This window comes from Oxyura jamaicensis, chromosome 6 (assembly GCF_011077185.1).
Source record: "Oxyura jamaicensis isolate SHBP4307 breed ruddy duck chromosome 6, BPBGC_Ojam_1.0, whole genome shotgun sequence".
In the NCBI taxonomy this organism is placed as follows: Eukaryota; Metazoa; Chordata; class Aves; order Anseriformes; family Anatidae; genus Oxyura; species Oxyura jamaicensis.
In genome coordinates, this window is record NC_048898.1 from 20,056,119 (window position 1) to 20,063,125 (window position 7,007).

At 40.0% G+C, this 7,007-nt stretch overlaps 1 protein-coding gene across 1 annotated transcript in view; it reads right to left on the reverse strand.

Annotated features, from left to right (window-relative positions):
• Positions 1-6,987, reverse strand: part of LGI1 (leucine rich glioma inactivated 1) — a 30,852-nt gene extending 23,865 nt beyond the window's left edge. The window contains exon 1 of the mRNA XM_035329381.1: positions 6,876-6,987. The gene's annotated coding sequence lies outside the window, so the exon portion shown is untranslated. The remainder of the gene's footprint in view (positions 1-6,875) is intronic.
• Positions 6,988-7,007: the final 20 nt, after the last annotated feature.

Genomic DNA, 7,007 nt, shown 5'->3' on the forward strand with positions numbered 1-7,007 from the left:
TCTTAGCTTTAGGACACTGAAAAACCAGTGATGAACATGCTTAACCAGTTACAGAATATTTTGCAGAACTGGCCTTCTTGATTCCTGGATTAAGATCTCAACTTTTGGTTAAACTAAGGTGCAACACATCTCTAAAAGTACTGGTGTTTTCTGGAACACATATGCAGGAATGAGGCCTTATTCCTCTATTAAATTATTATGTAGACTGCAGGCCCTGCGGCACCCTTCTTTTCCAGGTTTTCTATAATGCTAGGCACACTAGTAGTGCTTAACTGCTTCTGTGACTGAGAAGACAGCAGCTTGTCAGCACCTTTTTATATAACAGTCTTTAGATTCCATACATTCAACTGTGATTTGTATATTTCCTCACTTATCATGGTAAGTAAATTATAAATGAATATTACATATACATGGCAGACATGCGCAAAATTGCACCTTATCAGGAAGCAAGGGAATACATGTTTTTCACTATAATTTACAATTGCAAGGGCTGCAATTTTGCTCACATTCTTTTTATTTTCATGGAATAAATCTAGTAAGAAAGAACAACATTCATTGCCTTTTTTTTTGTTTTTGTTTTTGTTTTCCACTTTACAGTATTTTCCTTATCTCTTGCTTCTTGTTTTCCTTCATTTCCCCCTCATATAATAACTGATATCAAACTGGAAGAACAGATTTTCCTTTCTCTTTGATTTATGTATATGAACACCATCAGTCACTTTCCACCATAACAGACATAAAAGTAGGATTAAGCATTCTTTGCTCTCTTAGGAAAATGCTTATACTTTGGGGATTTTAAGCATAACTTCTAAAATCTCTTTGAGTGAAAACTGGAACACTCTAGAGGAGTTACTTTCTGTATTCCAGTTATTTCAATGCAGGTTGATAAAACTAAGGAAAAGTATTTTGTGCATATTGATAATTACTTTTTAATTAAATTCCTAACAGACTGAGGTGACTGTACTTGTTTATGCATGCCTACAAGCACATGGAGTCTTAAAGCAAATTCTGTTCTCAGCATAGCTGCCAGACTGTAACCTCTGGAGACCAAAATCACCTGCCACACAGCAAACAGGGCAGTAGCAGTGCCAATTAAAGGACAGCAGACAGGAGTCTACATAATGTATCTCTAGGGGATTTGTTAAGTAAAATTATTTACTTGTTGAAAAAAATAAATCTGTAGAGATAACACAGTAGGTTGTTTCTTATAATTATTTTTTGATGAAAGTCTGCTTATTATTATTTTCATAACTGAATAACTTAGTTTTTACAGGGCCATAGCGGTATTATTTACAATACACATATTAACAAAAGCTTGTGGTCTAGTTTAATGATATTTTTTTGGTTCTGGAAAGTTCACAGAAATTCTAGGATCTAGGTTATGGCTAGGAGTTTTCCCTTAAATGCAACAGAGTGAATGGTTGAGACAACCTGGTTTTCAAGATATCACAAGATTCTTAAATAATTCTTTATTAATAGTTGAGAAAACTCAGATATTAGAAATTAAAAGTCATAGTACTTCATATAGCTGTCATCCATTAGCATATTAAGAGTGTAACTGATGCTACTAACAAAGGGAGGTGAGCATGACTTAAACTAGTACAGTCCATGATGATGAAGATTATAAGGTTGCTGCTCAGCCAACAATAACAACAAATACATTTTGTGAATTGTGCTTGAAATGGAGAGGCCTAATGTACATCCAAATAAGTAGAGCTGATGGCATAACTCAGGTTAGGCTGTATTTTGTAACTATGTGGCCTAAACTAGCATTCCATTTACCAAATTGATTGGCTAGGAATCAGGGTGAAATTTCTTCATATTTTGCTTCTTGAAGATTTTCAGATCAAATGGAAGTTTAAACCACATTTTAAATAAAAGTCTTTGAGCTTAATCCAGAATTTGACATGCGTACTGTCCTCTTGAGCTTGAGCTTTTTAGTTCCCAAAACTAATTCCCAAAGTTTGGTCTCAAAGTGAATGCTCTGGACATGGCCAACAGAACCAGCACCTCAGCTACACGGCTGACAGTGCAGGAGGCAACAAGGGGTTGTGAAAGTTTGCAGTGATCTGCTCACCCTCAAGGTACCAAAGCCTAAAATAAAGGTCTGCGGGTCAAATTCTCCTCACCACCTTCAGGTTTTATAGAATCAGGGCCAGATTTTCAAAAGAACCAAGTTTTCCAAATTGTTTATCAGACTGGAAGCCTTAGCATTATAGAAATTCTGTCTCTGCATGGTGTATTTGACCCTGGTCTCCAATGGTATTAAGCAGGAATACTTAAGTGAAAAATTGCCACCAATAACTGGAATTTAGAAAAACTGGTATTCTTTTAACAGTATTAGATACATTATCATCTCTATTTTATCCCTATTAACAAACTAAACACAATACAAATGATTGTGGTCACTCATACAAAGATCTGGGATATTGGATATGGGAGGAAACTTACAAACAATCACATTATTTTTTCAAAGGCACTTTTCAAACAATGATTACACACTGAAATGGTAATTGCAGCTCCAAAAAAGCACAAAACAGCACAGCTGCTCTCAAAATAAAAGACAAAGCACAGGTTTGCCCATGGTATTTTTTGTAACAGACTCTATACCAGAAAGAAATTCAAATCCAGAAGTGCTTTTATTGAATAAATTATCAGCCAAACAAATGAAACTTCTCTTGCCCTTTAGTACAGCAACATTGACATCTAGTGGCTAGTTAAACTCCAAGTCACACATCCTTTATATGGCAAAAGATTGTGGAACATAACATTTACTGAATTTGACAATATAAATGTGCATTTCAACAATCTGCTTCCTTTACATGATCTTTAGATCATCACAGAATGACAGGAGTCTTTAATGACTAGTCTGTAATGGCCAAACCCTGTCATGGGAACTGGTGAGCATAAACCACCACGCTTCAGCACAGCCCCAGTGATTTTCCCTGTTCCTTAGGAAGTCTTGGGCTTGTGAGTCAGCTGTGACTTAGCTGTAGCTGAGGCTTGTTGGAAGGCACGGTGCATCCCTACAGTTGTACAGAGGAACATGTACAGGAAAACAGACTGCACTTACTGAATGTAATTTTAGTGGCACACGTGAATGTGTATTTTTAGCTCTGCTTGCTTTTCTACAAATTACTAGGGGACTTCAAATAGAAAGAGATGAAAATCTCTTGACATGACAGATGCCATGAGACTGTTCGTACTATGAAGATATGAAAATAAAAGATTTGGCAACTTCACAGATGTAGAATGAAGGAAGGTGCTGATACCAACTAATGTTAGAAAGTCTCGTTGCCTCATTTTTCAACAAAATAACTGGTATAATGGAGAAAAGAGGAAAGATTAGACATAATAAATCTGAACATTACTAATACTTCTGATGTCTCTGAATTCATTTCTCATGAGAAACTTGAATGTATGTACTCTGCAAACAGGTCTTATAGTGGATACAGTTGGCAGTGACTGCCTTGCCCTCACTCTCTATGTGGTAGCTGCCCCTTCTAGCACACTGGTCAAACTGCCTGATTTGCATCATTAAAAATTGGTGAGGGTACCAAATACCTGACTTCTTTTTAATCAGCTAACCAAACTAATTTTGACCAAATAACTTAGAGGCTTTTGAGTATAAACAACCTTAGCAGAAGACTTTAGGAGACAATAATCTTCTGGAGGAAGGTTGGGGTAATTGTCCCAGCTAAATACTACTAAGGGCTAAATAGATGCGCTTAGTGTTTCTTAAAAACAGAAAGAGGAATCCGAGTCTGAAGAAGAGCAATAAGGCATATAAGAGTTCTCAAAAATTCAACCTATGTGGAAAGGTAATTTCATTTCTTTAGCTTCAAAAAGATAAGACTGTGGGCATGTATGTCTCCAAGTATATAAAGATGTATGAGAAAAATGCAGATCAATTCTTGCCTTCTGTATCAACTGTTTTTGGGAATTAAAATTATCTCACGTAGCAACTAGGGAGATTTGTCTTATATATTAGGAAAAAAAAACTATATACCTTAAAGGTTAATAGATTCAGCTATTTAGGCTGCGAAAACTCCTATACCAAAAAAACTTTTAGGAACAGCTCAACAAGTACATCAGGTATAGTCTTGTGAATTCTGCATATCCATGATTTAGTACCTTCTTTCAGTACATACATATTGATAAGAGTATTCCTCAAAAAAATATCGGGGAATTAAATAAGTGAACAGGTTGCTTAAGTTAACATAATGCTACCCCCACAGCAAGTTCAGAGGTCTGCCCTGAACACAGAAAGGCACATGCCAGATGATAAAATTCACCTTTCAGCCTTCAGCACCAGTGACAGTCAGTATCTATTCATAAATCTCACTGCATTAGCAACAGCTTTACCACCAATTTAATTAATTTGAATGACTGAGAAGTGGCAAATTCAGTTAAATGAAACTGGCCTTTTTTTCTTTCTTTTTTTTCCATACTGAGTCTATCTCCATAGTCCACATAATATGATGTGATTACATAGGCAACTGGAAGAAGGAGTGAAAGCAGAGAAGCTGAAGAACAGGAGTATTTCAGAATCATGGACATTACCTTCTATTAAGAATATCCCAGCTTCACAGTAATTTCCATTTCTTCTTCCCAGAACTTTCTATGGAATTGTTAGACTAAGCTGTGAGAAAATTGAGTGATAAGCGTTGTATATGAGTATGTCAGTGATTTGAAAACTTGAAAACATTTACTTCTTGAAGGTTTTACAAGTATATCTGACTTAGGCTTTTTGGATACAGTGGGTCTCATCTTAACCCAATTCTAGATTTAGGTCAGGAGTAAAAGGACAACTACACTGATATTGTATTCCTTGTGGGCCGTGAAGTTCAGGGCTACTGTAATTTAAGAGTACAGTTTCACATTACTGCTGATTTAATAGAGCTGCTGATGAAAGGGCTGCCCTCGTAGCTCACCTCCCCCTTCACTCCTGTCCCATCCTTCCATTCCTAACCTGTTTTTGCACCAGCACTGATACTCAACAGATGCCACAGCAGGAGTGTCAAAGGAGCTAGACTAGCAGCAAATTAAATACTGCAGTTCAGCAGAAGTGGTCAGACAAACACTAGTGCCAATTTGAGAAAAGGAATGCCCTTTTCAGCAGCAGCTAACTCACAGATTGATTTACCCGTAATTGAAAACTGTGCTGCAAAGAGCAGGTTATAGAATTATTGAAATCCACTTTATAGCTGTAATGCCTCCCACCCCCCAAGAAGTGATGCCCACGTTTTTGCCCTTTTCCCCTGTATCTTTCAGTCCTCTGGGAATCTGATGAGAGAATTGTCCTTCTTAGAGTCAAAGCATATTGATGCAAGGTTAAAACTATGAAAATACTCCCATAAGATCGAGCTATAATCTATATACAAAGAGCAATGGACAGGCCCAATTTCAACTTCCCATCTATTTAGCAGGCTGTTTCTGATCCACTTACCCAGCTGTAGGTTGTAAAGTAGCTTACTGTAGCAAGCATATAAAAAGCAGTGCTGGGATGTTTTAAAGCCAGTCAGACATCAGAATAGTATAGTGCAGTAAAATGAAATTATCTAGCAGCTATTCTCAGCAAAACTGCATATACAATAACTTCAGCATGTAAAACAGTTGCTATAGTTGGACTCTCTGCAGAACTTTCCTGTTCCATATTTTCTATACGCAGGCCTTTGTGGCCACAGAACAATGATGAGAGATTCAAGAATTGTAGATCTTCTCTCTACCTTTCCCACTGTTCTTCAAAGTGCATAATCAATGATATGTTGGCCCAGTTTCCAGAATCATGTCAAGATTCATTCACACAAAAGCAGTCTGCCATTTCCATAGGAGAGGAAAAACAAAAAGAATACGCCTGCTATTACAGCTTTGTGTGTATACATTATTTATTTTGAGATATTTAAATTATTAATTAGGATAATTCCATTTTTGCAACAGAGAGTCTCTGCCCTTTGGAGGAAATGGGCCACTTTCAGTGGGGCTTCAGCAGCATGCCACATACACTCAAGCAATACCACATGCACTCAGTGAGTGCCACATACATTTGGCATGCAGGTCCTTTCCATGGGATACCACCTTTAAATCCCTTCCAGAGCTATAACATAATTAGTGAGAAAAATACCAGAGCAAGAGAAAAAACACTCCTCTTTTGAAACTGAATTTCTGTAGCCAAGATAAGGAGGTACACTGAACGCTGGTGTGTGACAGCTTCAATATATAATAGCAACTCCCTATGATGTTTTTCTTTAGTAGCAATTAAAGTAGTACTTCAATTTCAAAAATTTTCCAGTGTGAAGAATATCTGTGATTTAAGACTCTGGGAATCAGCAGCATGGCTGGGAACTCTGATATATTCCAGAATAAAGTATCTGTGATGGATTGCGGCATCTCTGATCCTCAGCAGCCAACGCACTGGTTCAAGTATGGTGGGTCCTAATGTTTGATGGGAAACAGTTATCAGCTGCCTGACAGCTACTTGCTGGAACTGACCACTTAATGGTGGACACCGGCATTTCCCAGCTACCTCTGGAGAACACTTCGGGGGTGCAAAGCTCCTTTCCCTAAGGCCAAACTCCACCACCCCTGGGCGAGCAGCGGCGGTGCCAGCCGCACCGCACCGCAGCAGGAGAGGCCAGGGGAGCACACGCAGGCGGGGCAGCGCTCCCGGGCGATAGCTCGGCTGGGGCCGGGGCCAGCCGGGCATTCCTCCCACACGGCCCTCGCCGCCGCCGCCACCCCAGCCCCGGGGGCCCTTTCCCCCAGGAAAAGGCAGCGGGGGAACCCGGCGCCCCCTCGCCCGCTCCCGGCCCCGCTGCGCCCCGAGTCCCTCCCAGCCCCTCCAGCCGGGCGGCACCCGCCGGGGCTGCTCCTACCTTCCCCGAGGCGGCGGCGGGCGCAGCCGGGGCCGTGCACCGGGATCCCGGGCGGGGAGGCTCCCCTCGCCCCTCAGCATGATGAGCGCCTCTCCCCTCCCCTCCCCTGCCGGCGCGCCTCGCCCTCGCCCT